Genomic DNA, 14,680 nt, shown 5'->3' with positions numbered 1-14,680 from the left:
CCTGTAATTAAGTGCTCCATGATTAGCACAAAAAAAGCCATGTGAGATAATATATTTACATTTCAAGCAGTGATAGTCTCAGGAGCTGCACTCAGAGTAGCAGCACGCTCCCGTCATTGCTAGAGTAGGCAGGCTTCTGGGTACCTCCTCTGCCTGCCACTGAGGCACCAGCTCAGGTATAGTCCTGCGCTTCCTCTGCCCTTCCGCTGTCAACCATAACCGGTAAACTCATCCACTTCACTGTGGATGGCAGAACTGAGCACATTGAGTTCCAAATCATCTGTCTAGCTCAGGCTTTCCAGGGTGAGTGCAAGCAGAGAGTGGAAATTCTTAGCATGAGAGGAAGGTGGGAGTGGACTGGTGCAGAGGGGTTCTCTGCTATTTTATAATCCTCATTATAAACAGGAAAGATTATGTAGTAATGTGGCTGGCGGTCAGATGAATAGCAATTCCATTTGAGATTGACTGAAAACAATTGAAACTGTTGAGATTGTGGTGGGCCTATGGATCCTTGTAGCCAATCCCCTCATCGAATAAGTGGCGCTCAAGTGGATCCCAGTGATGGCTCATGGTGTGGGATGGAGCTGTGCAGGTGGGCCCCAAGAGAGAGTAAGTACCCATCAATCAATCAATACGGATTTGTAATACGTGGCTAATCACCCATGCGAGTATCCCAGCACTGAAAATGCTGCTGCAGGGAGGCTCAGTTGAACAGCTAGGTCTTGAGGCCTTTTCTGAATTCCAGTAGAGAGGATGAGGTCCAGCAGTGAAGTAGGAGGTTCATTCCAGGCTTTTGCGGTGAGTTAAGAGAAAGAGTGTCCTCCACTGTTGCTGGGGTGGATGCGGGGTGTGTCGGCGACGTAGAGTGCAGGTGTCTGAAGGGAAGGTGGAAGTTCAGGCGGTGGTTGATGTATGCTGGTCCCTAGTTGTGAAAGGCTTTGAAGGTGTGGGTCAACATCTTGAACTGACATCTCTTCTGAATGGGGAGCCAGTGGAATTTCTTGAGGTGGGGGTGATGTGGGTCTGCTTGGGAAGGTCCAGGATGAGTCTGGCTGTTGAGGTATGTGTGATTTATAGTCTTGTGAGGTGATTCCCACGTAGAGTGTGTTGCTGTAGTCCAGTCTGCTGGTGACAAGGGCTTGGGTGACTTTTCCCTTTTTCTCTATGATGGAATCACCCATTGACACTACATTTCCACATGTGGAGGAGAGGTTTTAATTCTAGCAGCTGTAATGTGTTTGCTTGTTTAGGTAGAAAGAGGATAATATATGTATTTGTTGTTACTAGAGTACCCATGTCCTGATGAAGCTATATCATCTGGCTGAAATGCGACCGCGTCGACACCTTATGCTTTGAACGGAGTCCCCTGTAAAAATTTAAGGAAGATTGGATTTTTTCCTAGGTGCACCAACACAAATGTAGGCTTGGTTGATAAATTAACCCCCTGGTGCTTTGTTTTTGGGACTACCATTTTGTTGTGTACTCCACCCCAAATTAAGAGGAGGTACATATGTAAATTGGTGTATATATATATTTTTTGTCTCAGGGGTACAGAAAAGTGTTTTTGGTATTGTAAGTGTTTTGTGTATTTGTATATAATGTTCATGTGATATGTTGTATATAGACTGTTATTTGTTCACATTGTGCCTCTCTGGCTGTTCGCTCATATATGTGTATATGAATTAATATATACTTACGCTGCGTATAATTCGCAAATCACAAGACAATTAATTGTTTCTTGTTTGATAATTAAAAGTGGATTGATCCCTTCAGTACCATTTGTTTCTACTTTTTCATCTTTGGATGTCTCCTGCTCAGGTACGGGAGGGTGAGGTGGGCAGAACCCCTAACCATTTTTTCTAGCTTTTGGGAAAGGGCACATCCTTGCCGGGCATGTAGACGGCTGATAGAGGTCTACACGTTCTTTTTAATAGAAATTCAGTAAATACCTACATATTTCCACCTGACTTGTGGCCTGGTTTTATGTTTAAATAATGGTACATGCAACACTGGCACATCTGTATGTCCACATGGACCTGAAGAAAAATGCATTTTTTAGGAATGCAGACTTAGAAAAGTAAATGTGCTTGATTTTCACATGTTTCTGTTGCTCATAATAAAAGGCCCAGAAGGAATTTTCCATATTTCTCAGGGTTTAGAAGTCCCAGATAGCTAGAGGTACGTTTCGGTAAAAATGACCTTGTTTGGATATGGAATCCAAGATGCAACAAGTCGTAGCTTCTGTATGCGTCCTAAAATTGAAAGGATGTATTGTTTTAACTATCCTTTGTTATAAGTATAAGAGCCAAGCAGAGCACCTCTCTTAGCTGCATGAACCACTCAATTTATAATGAAAAGGTATGGAAGGTACTGTGTTTGGGATGCAGCAAGGCAGTGGGACACCTTGCTAGAGGGATGCTGACAGCCGGTTCTTGGACTTTAGGCCTAATGGTGCAAAGCATGCGAGAGGCTGAACATTACTTGACATATAGCCATATAAGCAATCATGGCTGTGGGCAGCTTTTAGTAACATGGGTAGGGTTTTGAATAATTATGTAGGACTGTGTGATGAAATATGATTGGTGCATATCTGACGTTCAATCTAAAACAGTTTTATTTCCTTTTATTCATAATTTTTATGACAGTTCTTACCCGATTTGTAGAAAGATAGTTCATAATGATCAGTTTTTTAAAATTAAAAATACCATTACCTGTGTCTGTCTCAATTTATTAAAAAATCAGGTTGTGGGCTCCACAAATATACTTGCTTATGAGAGATCTCTGCAGTGCTGCCGGACTCCTAACACGCCTATTAAAATGAGCAAAACTCATTGCAAAGGGTGAGCAACACTTGACAATTTTAATTTTCTCTGACAAGATAAAAATGTCCTGGCTTGGGAGAACATGGCGGCCGGCGTTTAGCAGGTCGCGTGCTCCTCCAGTGGTTGGGACGTTAAAACTCTGTCTCTCTGCGATCTTCAAAAACCACAGTTGATGGACAGAATGCAGAACAATGTCATACATTCACCCCAGTACAGAGATTTGGACCTAAATCCATCGTTTTTTGCACTCCACACCACCCCAGTTCAGACATGGCCATATGCAAATCAGTCTGACCCTCTGCCTCATGGGAACAGTCCAGCCCGAACTGCCAAGCCATGCCTTCCCTGGACCGGAAACAAGCTTCCGAGGACCGGTTTCTGGCATTCCAGCCGCCTTCAGCCCGGCTTGCTTGAATCCAGTGGTGTGGAGAGCATGGGACTCACGTCTGAGCATACCCATCCCACTCGGGTTGACAAATGCAAAGACCACAGTTGATGGACAGAATGCAGAACAATGTCATACATTCACCCCAGTACAGAGATCTGGGCCTAAATTCATCGTTTTTTTGCACTCCACACCACCCCAGTTCAGACATGGCCATATGCAAATCAGTCTGACCCTGTGCCTCATGGGAACAGTCCAGTCCGAACTGCCAAGCCATGCCTTCCCTGGACCGGAAACAAGCTTCCGAGGACCGGTTTCTGGCATTCCAGCCATCTTCAGCCCGGCTTGCTTGAATCCAGTGGTGTGGAGAGCATGGGACTCATGTCTGCGATTTTCTACACGAAACAGATGTTTTCAGCGGGTGCGACATTTGTGAAGGCGACAGAAATCAAGTCTTTTTAAGTTTAGTACAGTTTGAAAAACACGGGAATTCGAGTGGAGGTTGAGGACAGAGGAAAACGGCCGGAAGCACCTCATTCAAACAAGCGGACGATGTGTACGAGGAGAAGCTGGGCGTGTATTGCCGGTGAGGAGTGACTTTATTGGCTGCACTGGAGGGGGGGAAACATGTGTACAGCTTCATTTTGTTTTAAAGCTACCCCCGGGCTGCCCATTTTTTTCTGGGTAGTTAAAAGTCAGTCTTTTTTAGTGTACATGCTAGAGGTGATAGAGGTGGAGGGATGAAAGGTTTTCCCAGTGTTGGCTACCATTGGTGAGAGCCGTGGTGAAAGCCGAGTTAAGAATTAGGTGGTGCAGACAATTTTGTGGACTCAGGCGGCTCTGGGGATTCGAAGTGGAAGGAAAGCTATGGCAAGGTTCCCCATACACAACTGGAAAGGCAGAGCTGGTAACAGCGAGAAACTCAATTTCCCACAATCCACTGACTCTGCAATAGGAAAGAAAAGATGGCAGGAGAGACTTGGGCATACTGCTACGAGTCAACCTTATATTATAAGGTCAGACTTTATGGAATCGACTCATTCAGTTCTTTTTGAAAGGATTTCTAAAGATGAAAAAAAAAAAAAGAATCTTTAGACCCTAAAACGAGATATCTATACACTTTAAGAAGAACTGGCAGGACCCCATTGGGCTCCCTCAAAGCAACAGAGCTGGGCCTATCAACTCATCAGGGCACTACTGATAGCGAGGTTTTGAGTACTAAAAATCAAACAAAATCTGTAAAATCTAAAAATAAAAACAAAAGGAAGGCAAAGACAGAAATACAAAAGCAATCAAATGTAAATCTTACACCTTCATTAAAGGATTATTTCAAAACGGTTCCTAATACATTAATTTAAAAACCTGTAGAGACTAAACTCATTAGAAAGGACAACGGCAACGGCACCTCGTGTATGGCATCCCAAATTCCCGGATGACATATTAAGCCCTAACAAATTTCAATTATTAGCAAGCATGGCTGCAGAAGAGGTCTCAAAAGAAGCTTTGATCTCAGACCAGGGCGATGATAGATCAAACTCCTTTGAGGATGGCACTCAATCAGAGGCCAGTCAGCACCTGAAGAAGGAAGTGGATCATACTGACATTCAATCAGAAGGCATACTAAGCTCTTCCAAATCTCGTTCAGTCTTAGACCTTTTACATACTTTAACAGAAGAAATGAGCAGCAGGTTTAAGGTGTCCGAGAAAAATCAAACTGAAATTATAGCGTTTTGTGAGAAAATGGAGGACAAGCTAGATTCTCTGACATTGAAAACAGCTGCTATGGAAACTAAGGTGGAGGAGCTTACTGTAAAAGTAAACAAGAATGCTAAAGACCTCACCATATTAAAAGAACACGAAATAGGCATACAGGATAAGCTTGAATCCATCGAAAACTCTCAGCGAAGAAACAACTTGAGGTGACAAAATCCCAGAGGGAGCAGAAGGAGGCAATATAAAAGTCTTTGTGGTCAAACCTATCAAATAAGCAACTAAAGTTGACTGCTCGGAACAAGCTTTAGCTGCAGATATTCGGAGGGTGCACAGGGACCCGTTTAGACTTAGCCCCAACAAAACCAGGCCTATGAAAATCTTGATCCACTTTCTGACTTACAATTTAAAAGATGAGATACTGAATAAGGCATTAAAAGCAAATACATTAAGTGCGGAAGGATTTTCTTTTCAAAAGGGAGTTGTGGAAATTAATAGATCCTTTTAAACAATTAGGTGCGACAGCTCAGCTTAAATTCCCCGCAACACTAAAAGTGATGTTTAATAATAAAATGAATGTGTTCAGGGGAGTTGAGGCGGCTGAGGCCTTTTTGCAGTCTATTTCAAAACAAGGAAGTGGAACATTCACTTTGTAATCCGTCTAGTCTAAAAAAAAATCTACTTATATGAAGCACAGACTGAATAATAAATTAATCGCAGAGAACATTATATCTCATTACTTTATTGTCCCGATCATAAGAGGGAGGTCTCATAGGCCAGAGTAGGGCCATAAGAGGAGGGGTGGGGGTTCTCCAGGGGAGCACTTGGAAGGGTGAAGGGGAGGACAGGGATAGGGTACTGGGTGGGGAACATAGGGTAAAAAAATCCCCCAACAAATAGTCCAATTCGCCATAATCATTTTTACATGATGTCTCACTGTTGCACAAGGAACAACGATGACGGCCATAACTGACCCAGCAAAATCTTTGAGAGTGATGTCCTGGAATCTAAATGGACTTAGGGTAAAACATAGAATGGAAAGAATATTCCAATATATTAAGGACGCAGCAGAGCAAATTTTTATTTTCCAAGGAACTCACCTTACCGAACATGAAATGAAGAATTTATGAAAGAAAATGAGATGAATCCATGAAGTAATATGCACCTCACAACAACTAAGGGGGTGGCCATAATCAATAAAAAAAATCCCAGCATTATCAGTGGAATGTTTTAAAGTTGACAAAATAGGCAGATGGGTTATAGTTAAAATAAAGCTCCATACATATAAATTTACTGTTGAAGGTTATTACGGTCCTAATTTAGATGACTTACTTCCCTTAAAAGAACTATTAGCGGAGCTATTGCCCTTTCATGATCCTTTGATCTTAGGGGGCGATTTCAACTTAGTTTTCGATCCTAATCTGGATAGATTTTCAAATAGTAGATCAGCTCAGAATTGTAGAATGAGATTGTTACTGAAAAATACAATGAAACCTCTCGGTTGGATTGATATATGGAGGGAAAGAATGGGTACCAGGAGAGGGTATACCTTTCATAATAAAAAGTACAATCCTAAATCTAGACTGGATTTTTTTCTTACTAGGTATAGAACTGAGAGAATGGGTAAAAGATATAAAACATCTAGGGTGTCACCTATCAGATCATGTACCAGTCACACTAACTTTGAAACTTCCTAGCAACCTGATCAATAAAAGATGGACATTAAATCGGGTGATTTTGTTAGACCAGGATGTAAATGTTAGTCTAATGACCGACACAAAACATAATTTTCAGACTAATTTGAAAAGTGCACCCATTGAAATAGTTTGGGATGCCCATTGCATTTTTAAGAGGTAGGATAACAGCTGTTCAGATCACCAGACAAAAGAAATATAAGGCAGAAATAGGAAATATTGGACACAAAATTCAGAAATTAGAGAACAAACCTATTCCCCAGGTAGAGGTCCTACAATCGCTTAGATCAGAGCTGGTTGAGCTGTTAGATGCCAGACTTAAAAAAGATGGGAGGCAAGTAAGCTGGCCAATTTTGAATATGGACAAGGCTGTGGTAGGCTTTTAGCTTGGAAAACTAAAAATGATATAGCAAAAGCTAATATAAAAGAAGTAGTTTGTGATACTACCGGAAATCTATGTAAAATCCCCCAAGAAATTGAAGAAGCTTTTCAACACCACTTTAATAATGTCTATCGAGAAGATTTAACACCACAGGTTAAAGCGATAGAAGCATGGTTCAAACACATCCCTTTTAATAAAATCACTGATGAGAGACCAATAAGCCAAAACGAAATTAAAACTGCAATCGAGTCAGGGAAAAAAGGGAAGGCGGCAGGACCGGATGGTCTTCCGCTGAATTGTATAGAGTATTAGGAGAGGTTCTTATTCCTGTAATGGTAAATTATTTTCCCATATTTTTGAAAAAGGAGGGAGAATGCCTCCCTCATGGGATGAAGCATTGGTAGCTCTGATACTGAAACCATCTAAGTCACCCCGACAATGTGATTCGTATAGGCCGATTTCTCTGCTAAATCTAGACTATAAGATTTTTGCCAAGATTTTATTAGAGAGAATGAATGGTATCATAACTGATCTAATACATGAAGACTAAAAAGGATTTGTGGGAGGGAGATGTATTCAAGATGTATTCAAGATCTAACATACAATTAATTGGGGCCATAGATTTGGCAACACTATATAAAACCCCAATGGCCATTATCACGCTCGACGCCATGAAGGCGTTTGACAGGGTCAATTGGGCCTATCTAAATTTTATCCTAAATAAACACAATCTGGGCAAAAAAATTGCAGGGCGATTTCTTCAATTTATCATACTCCAACAGCAAGAATACTGATAAATGACAACCTCTCTCCTCCAATATTAATCCCAAAGGGGACTAGGCAAGGATGCCCTCTTCCGCCTTTGCTTTTTAACCTGTACATAGAACTGCTTGCCGAGAGTATCAGAAGGAATGAGCATATACTCCCTTTTAAATATAAAAACTGGGGGAAAAAGTATCCTTACACGCAGATGATATGATGATATTTACATCTGATTTAGCAAAGGCCATCCCCTGTATATACAATCTAGCTGAGCAGTTTGGAAGTTTCTTGGGATACGAGATAAATCAATCTAAAACTGAATGCATGGCTTGGAATATTGACGAGCGTTCTATTAATTACTCTCTAAATAAAAGAAATAAGGTATTTGGGTATCTTAATCACTCAGAATATTAACGATTTAGTTGACACAAATTTGCAAAGAGTTGACAAAGAACTTTCTGAATCTTTAAAAAACTGGGCATACTTACCTTTGACATTAATCGATAGTTAACCTGGTAAAAATGATGCTTTTGCCAAAACTTATTTTTCTTTTTCAAAACATTCCATTAGCATTTAAAGAAGTTGGACTGAAAGAAAAATTCTGGCAAAAATAAATTCTTTTATACGGGCTTCTAAAGGAATTAGAATTTCGTACAAAAAGCTCCAGCGGAAAAAGATCAAGGGAGGCTTATGTACACCGGATTTAACATATTATGCATGGGTATTCTTATTAAAAGCAGGAAAAATGCTTATGTGGGAACCAAATAACTCCGATATAGGAAAAATATTCAAGGTAATGCTGCACGACACAAAAGGAGGAGATCAAGCTTCTTTATAAAAATTTGGAGATCCACGTTTTTTCAAGAAGGGGCGTCTAAAGGTTTTAAAAGACTTAGCCAACACATGGTATAAAACTAGGAAACGTCTGAAGATTAGCTATTACAGCGCAATGGCTCCTATATGGGCTACACCAGAATCTCCTGAATTAACTAAAGATCTAATAGTGGCGCCACTAAAAGCAGTGGGGGTCAACTTGTGGGCCCTACTTGTTCCAGAAGGTAGTATACTATTTTGGGAAGATCTCAAGGAAATAACGAACAATCAACTTTCAAAATGTAAATATATACAAATAAAAAGTTGGTCCCTGTCAATCGGCATCACTGTTGGCTATACAAATGATTTAGAGACAGCTCTAAGAAAGAATCAACGGAACAAGAAAGAAGTGGCAAATCTCTATTGGCTTCTGATTGAATTGGCAGATGAAGATTTTATCCTTCCAACACAATTGTGGGGAGAATGCTTGCCGGGATCCAGAACAGAAACGTTATGACAAGTATCTTATGATTTACTATACTCCACAGTACAAGCTGCCAATTTCAGAAGAAACAATCTCTTATCTCTTCACAGAGTGTATTGGTCTCCGTACAAGCTCTCCAAGTTTGCGAAGGGAGCAGCCCCCTGTTGTCCAAAGTGCCAGCAGGATAAAACAGATGATGAGCACATGTTTATAAGTTGCCCAGTGTTAAATCATTTCTGGGGTTCAGTCACTAGAGGTATGACAGAAATATTTGGTTTCTTTATACAGGTGAGCATTTCTTTGGTATTTTTTTGGTTTATTTTCAAATTATGAGTTATTAACATTAGATGAAAACAAGTTGCGTCTATATCTTATATTAGCTCAGAGAGAAATATGTAAATGCTGGATTAAATCTTTACCACCTACTTTTTTAGAATGGAGAAATTCTATTCAATATTTAATGAAATTGGACACAGCTGTAATGACAAATAAGAGCAAAAAAAAAAAAAAAAGAGTTCTGGTTACCATGTAAGACTTGGCTGGATAATTTATCAAAATTAAGACAAATATGTCCAATGATTAAGCCTCTACATAGAAATACTTTACTGCTTGGGTCAGTTCCGAAGGTCAACCAGTTAGTAGAGTGCGACAGACCGAAATCGAGTAGGTCTGTGTAAAGTGCATCCATTTAAACCAGAGCTCTCATAGTGGTGCCAACTAGTTGGGGGGCCACAATGGACACCAAATTACCTCTGGATTTATCTAATTGCGAATGAGGACTAAAAAAAAAAAAGTAATTGTTGGGGAAATAAATTTACATGGTGTGGCCCCAAATATTTCAGGTAACTGATTACCACCACGCCCCTCAATGCCCAGTAGCTTTCCCTTGAAAAGTGTGTCAGGAAAAAGATATGTCACGACATGAGAGATACATTTGCAGGAGAAACAAAATCAGTAGGCAATTTTTTATCTCGCCTCAACCAGCTTTGGGCACATCACAGACCACAATAAAATGACTTATGAAGTAATTACATCGATTTATTCCAATATCATTAAGCATAGCTAAATCCCGTAGTAAAAAACCACTGTACACATACACAAATTGGGAATACAACAATAGTGACTACAATGGAAAACAAGCATTTGCAATGCAATAGGTCTAGCATTTACGAGAGTTTGAGCTATGGGCATTGTAAATGACAATGCCTTTTATTTATGTTTTGGTTTTTAAAACCTAAAATGGCATTGTCATTTACAATGCTAATAACTTAAACCCACGTAAATGCTGACCTATTTTATTCCAAATGCTTGTTTCAATGAGGCAAAAAAAAAATTAAACTGAGCGCGGTGTCCCTGAAGCAGGCGCCACGCTCAGTATTAAAGTTTTACAAATTACAATTTAGAGCACATAGCGCTGTATTAGAAAATCGGCCGCCATTGTCCCCATCACTTTTAATAAACAAAATATTGCTCACCCCCTTACAATGCAAACCGTGTAACAAGCCAAGTAAAAGGTCCAGGCCTTATGGGCGGTAATAAATGGAGACAAGGTGGTACCAAGGCGGGACTAACAAGCCTATTTTAGAATAAGAAGCAAGCATTTAAGAAGGACACTGACACAAGCCAATGACAAATCTGGGGGGAGAGTGGGTGGGATACCACTGCATACCCTAATACCCTAATACAGCATGCTTCGCAGAGCAAGCAGTGTATGCGTGCTGCCACTAGGCTTGATCTAAAAAAGAGGGACGCCGAATAAAGGACAAAGAGGATTTCCGTTCTAGCAGCTCCCTTAACAGGAGTCTTTAGAAAAGCTTTGGCTTTTTTAGAGCTTTACAAATGGAGAGCTGCTCGAATGCCAGTAATCCCATGAGGTAGAGCATGAGAACATTAAACAAACATAACTGACCAAGCTTTCTCCAGGTGATGGTCAAATATGGCATAAGAGAAATCATAAAAAGAACATTTCCAGTTGTCTGGGAGACGATGGAAGAGAACAGCATGGCGCCTTGCAGAAGATGAACATTCAACAGCAATTGTCTCTGGCCTTTAGAAACTAGTCTTGATGGGGTGTACGTTCTTGGACTACAGGTTTCTCTCAGGAAAATCAGATATTTAACACCATGCAAACACAATGCAAGATTGAGTTAGGCACAAAGATCAATGGAGTCATTTGCTGTGAGCCAAAGAAGGGTCTGCAGGCAGATATGACACTCACTTTCATTTTTAGGTCGCTGCCTATCAGACAGCTCAGCTGTCTAGTTGCAAAGTCATTAGGGATATGCTGGAATCTAACCTGGAAATGCATTCCCAGCATTGCTTACAGTTGGCTTTACATTGTCTTTCATATTTGCACCCTTTCGTATTTGCTAGCTTTATTTGTTTTAGACCATCCCGCTTGAGTTACTCCCCCCATGGAGCACAAACTTTTTACTAACTCCCTTATTGGCTTTTGCTATTCTTCAACTGCTTGCTTTTTGTGAACTCTTGTTTTCTTTTCTGTGAAGCACTTCCTGAGAATGAATGTTTTAAAGCTGTATCTCTTTGCATGCTTCTCCCCCACAAAACTCTCTCTATGGCTTCTGTGAGGCGTTTTGAAGATTCTGCATGCACTTTTAGAAGACGCAGTTTTGGTTTTTACCTCGGTTTTTTAGGCAGATTTTGCATGGAAGTGTATGTTTTGTTTAGAGTTTGCTTGTCACAGGAGTGCTTTGCTAGCTCCCACGCCATGCTTTCCACTGGGATGACAGGAGGTGCCATTTTGTTTTTACAGCTGTCAACAAACATCCCTGGCCCTTTTTAGGTCTTGCCTAGCGTTAGCAGCGCCCATGCGCTGCTCTATCCATGCGAGGCCTTCCTGGAATCAATACGGTTCCAGAAGTCGTGTCTCTGCTCCGCCTGCAATTTTCATTCGTGCGCGTCGTTTGGCGTCATGGATAATGCAAAACACAGTGTAATGATTGCACCGGAGGCATTTTAATCCCGCCTGGTTGCCACCCTGTTCGTTTTTGTCCCCGCCCACAGGGATTGGATCTTTTACATGCGGCGGTAGACAGTGTCTCTTAATTAGCGGCTAAGCACTTTTTTTTGCTATTGCCGCGTTTATCTTTAACAATGGCTGACGCGCCTTTCATTTCTCTGGCGCGGCTTGTTTTTATTTGGCATTGAGCTCCAAGCGCAAGCAAAATGCTTTCACTTTCGGGCTTACTGAAGCTGCCCCAGCTGTCCTCTAGTAAAACACTCCTCCGGACACTGTGCTTCATTTTTTTCTCCAGGGCTCGTGTGCGCATCCATTCCAGCGTCCTGTTATACAATCCGTGCACAAGGACGGTGCTGAGGTATCTGTTGGGTGACTCTCTCAGACCTCCTGTAGCACTTCCATAACCCAGCTGCCTCAAGCAGCGGCCGGTCTGTGCATCCGATCCTTTCCAACTTCCTGTTATACCACTCATGCTCAAGGGCGATGCTGAGGTGCCTGTTGAACACTCTCTCAGCCCTCCTGCCGCACTTCCATAACCCAGATTCCTTATGCAGCTGCCGGTCTCTGCATCCTATAATCTTTGAGTGATGCTGTTTACGCCTGCGTGTGACGTTGAGCTGTTACTTCATGCACATGCTCAGACTTCTCACTAATAGTGTTGTAACCCAATCTTCTTATGCAGCTGCCGGTCTGTGCATCTTAACATCTCCCTGTCAGGCCATGCATGCAGAACGGCGACTTCGAGCTGGCAGTCTGTGCCCGCTCTTTGACTTTGTGCAGTGCAGATCTGACTCCACTGCCTTATGCAGGTGACAGTCAGTGAACCTTCCAGCTTCGTGTGACACCTTCTCCAGAGGCCCCTTAACTTCCGGAGCTTCACAGTGCATGGCAAACTTGGTCATTTGGATGTCCAGCGCTCTCGGTTCTTATAAGAAATGTAATAAGCTCGCTTAGCAGCAGACTGCGCGGGGAAAGTACTTCGTACAGATAATCACTCAGTGCTCAATGACTGAACATCAAGACTGCCAGTCACATGAGCGCCTCGACCCTCTGGGGCTTCTGCTAAGACGTCATGAGATTCTTTTCATGTTTGTACAATCAGATATACATTTGAAGTGGGGCTGTCTGTGGGTCTGTCTGTCCCCATGTCCCCAGGGTATCCTCCACTCAATGCTGCAAATTGGCCTTAAATCAGTAGGAATCACCCTGGACTGACTGCCCTTGATGTGACACTCCTTCCTCTGAGGCAAACTGATCCTTATTGGGGAATTGTACCAGTCCTGTGGGAAGGAAGAGGCAGACAGGTGCCTTCCTGAAAGTCAAGGAAGACAGGCAGTAGCCGGGACCTCTGCCCCCTGGAGGCAGGCATGGGTGGGAACTCCTGCAAGACAAACACAAGCATTGAAAATGCAATAGGTCTCGCCTTTGATTAAGTTAAAGCCATTTGCTTTGCTAATGGTATTGTATACCAAAGCAAATGGCTTTAACATAATGAAAGGCGAGACCTATTGCATTTTTAATTCTTGTTTTTTTTGCTGCTTGATCAGTGGCCTGAACAGACAGTGAAATATATAAATTGCCAAATGTTTGCTGGTAATTAAATCTGTTCATCGAGTCTAACACAAAAGAAAGCACTTGAGCGGGCATTTTTACTTATATGGGAAATCTATCAATACTTTGCAGTGATTAACAGCACAATTTAGTTTTCCATTATGATGCCTTTCTGTTGGATGCTTATCTACTTTGAGCAAGCATTCCTTAGATCTCTTGACTTGCTTTGCTCTATGTACAACACTTTAGAATACGTTTGATGTATTAATTACTTTTAGTTATTGTTTTGCGATTGAATGTGCTGAGTGTTGCCCTTCTGCATTTAATACAATAATTGTATAAATGCATATTTTTTTGTTTTCATAATGCTAGCTTCTTTCCCAAAGAACACATTGTTGCACATGTGTTTTGTTGTAAGAATAACATAATAAAAAGTATCTTTCCTAGTTGGCTGTGGACCCATCATGTAAGAAAGACCATGTACTGTTTTTTTGAACACCCATGTTCTTCTTAATAAACTCTACATGAACAGGATTATTCGGAACCCTCTATGAAATATTATATGTAGACCGCTGGTGATGGAGCCTGCAGTAAACAGCAGATGAAGGGTCACATCTGCCTCATGTCTCTATGCATCCTTATTAGGTTGTATGATTTTACCACGCAGATGCCTTTAACACGCAAGGTAATTATATTTAAGATAAATATATGCACACATATTTTTTATTTTAATCTTGAGTTTATTTTTTTTATTGGGGAGCCTCCATTTTTGTTTACATTGTACTCCAAACCTGCTTTAACAACTACCCAACCCTAACATTTTATTTACCACCTCCCACCCCACAACCCTGAAATTAACCATACTACCCTTTGCCACTAACCACCCCTAAACCCACCCTTAGCACTAACCATCCCTAAATCCTAAGGTTACCCTTACCACCCTTTTCCACTACCACACCAAACCCTAAAATTTCCCTTACCACCCTTCAACACTACCCACCCTTAAAGCCTAAAATTTCCGATAGCTTCTTTTACACCTCCACACCGCTAAAATGACCCTTACCCCCCTTTAACACTTAACCTTAAAATTATCTTAC

The sequence above is a fragment of the Lissotriton vulgaris genome, chromosome 1_1 (assembly GCF_964263255.1).
Source record: "Lissotriton vulgaris chromosome 1_1, aLisVul1.2, whole genome shotgun sequence".
Classification (NCBI taxonomy): domain Eukaryota; kingdom Metazoa; phylum Chordata; class Amphibia; order Caudata; family Salamandridae; genus Lissotriton; species Lissotriton vulgaris.
This window is presented reverse-complemented; position numbering follows the sequence as displayed.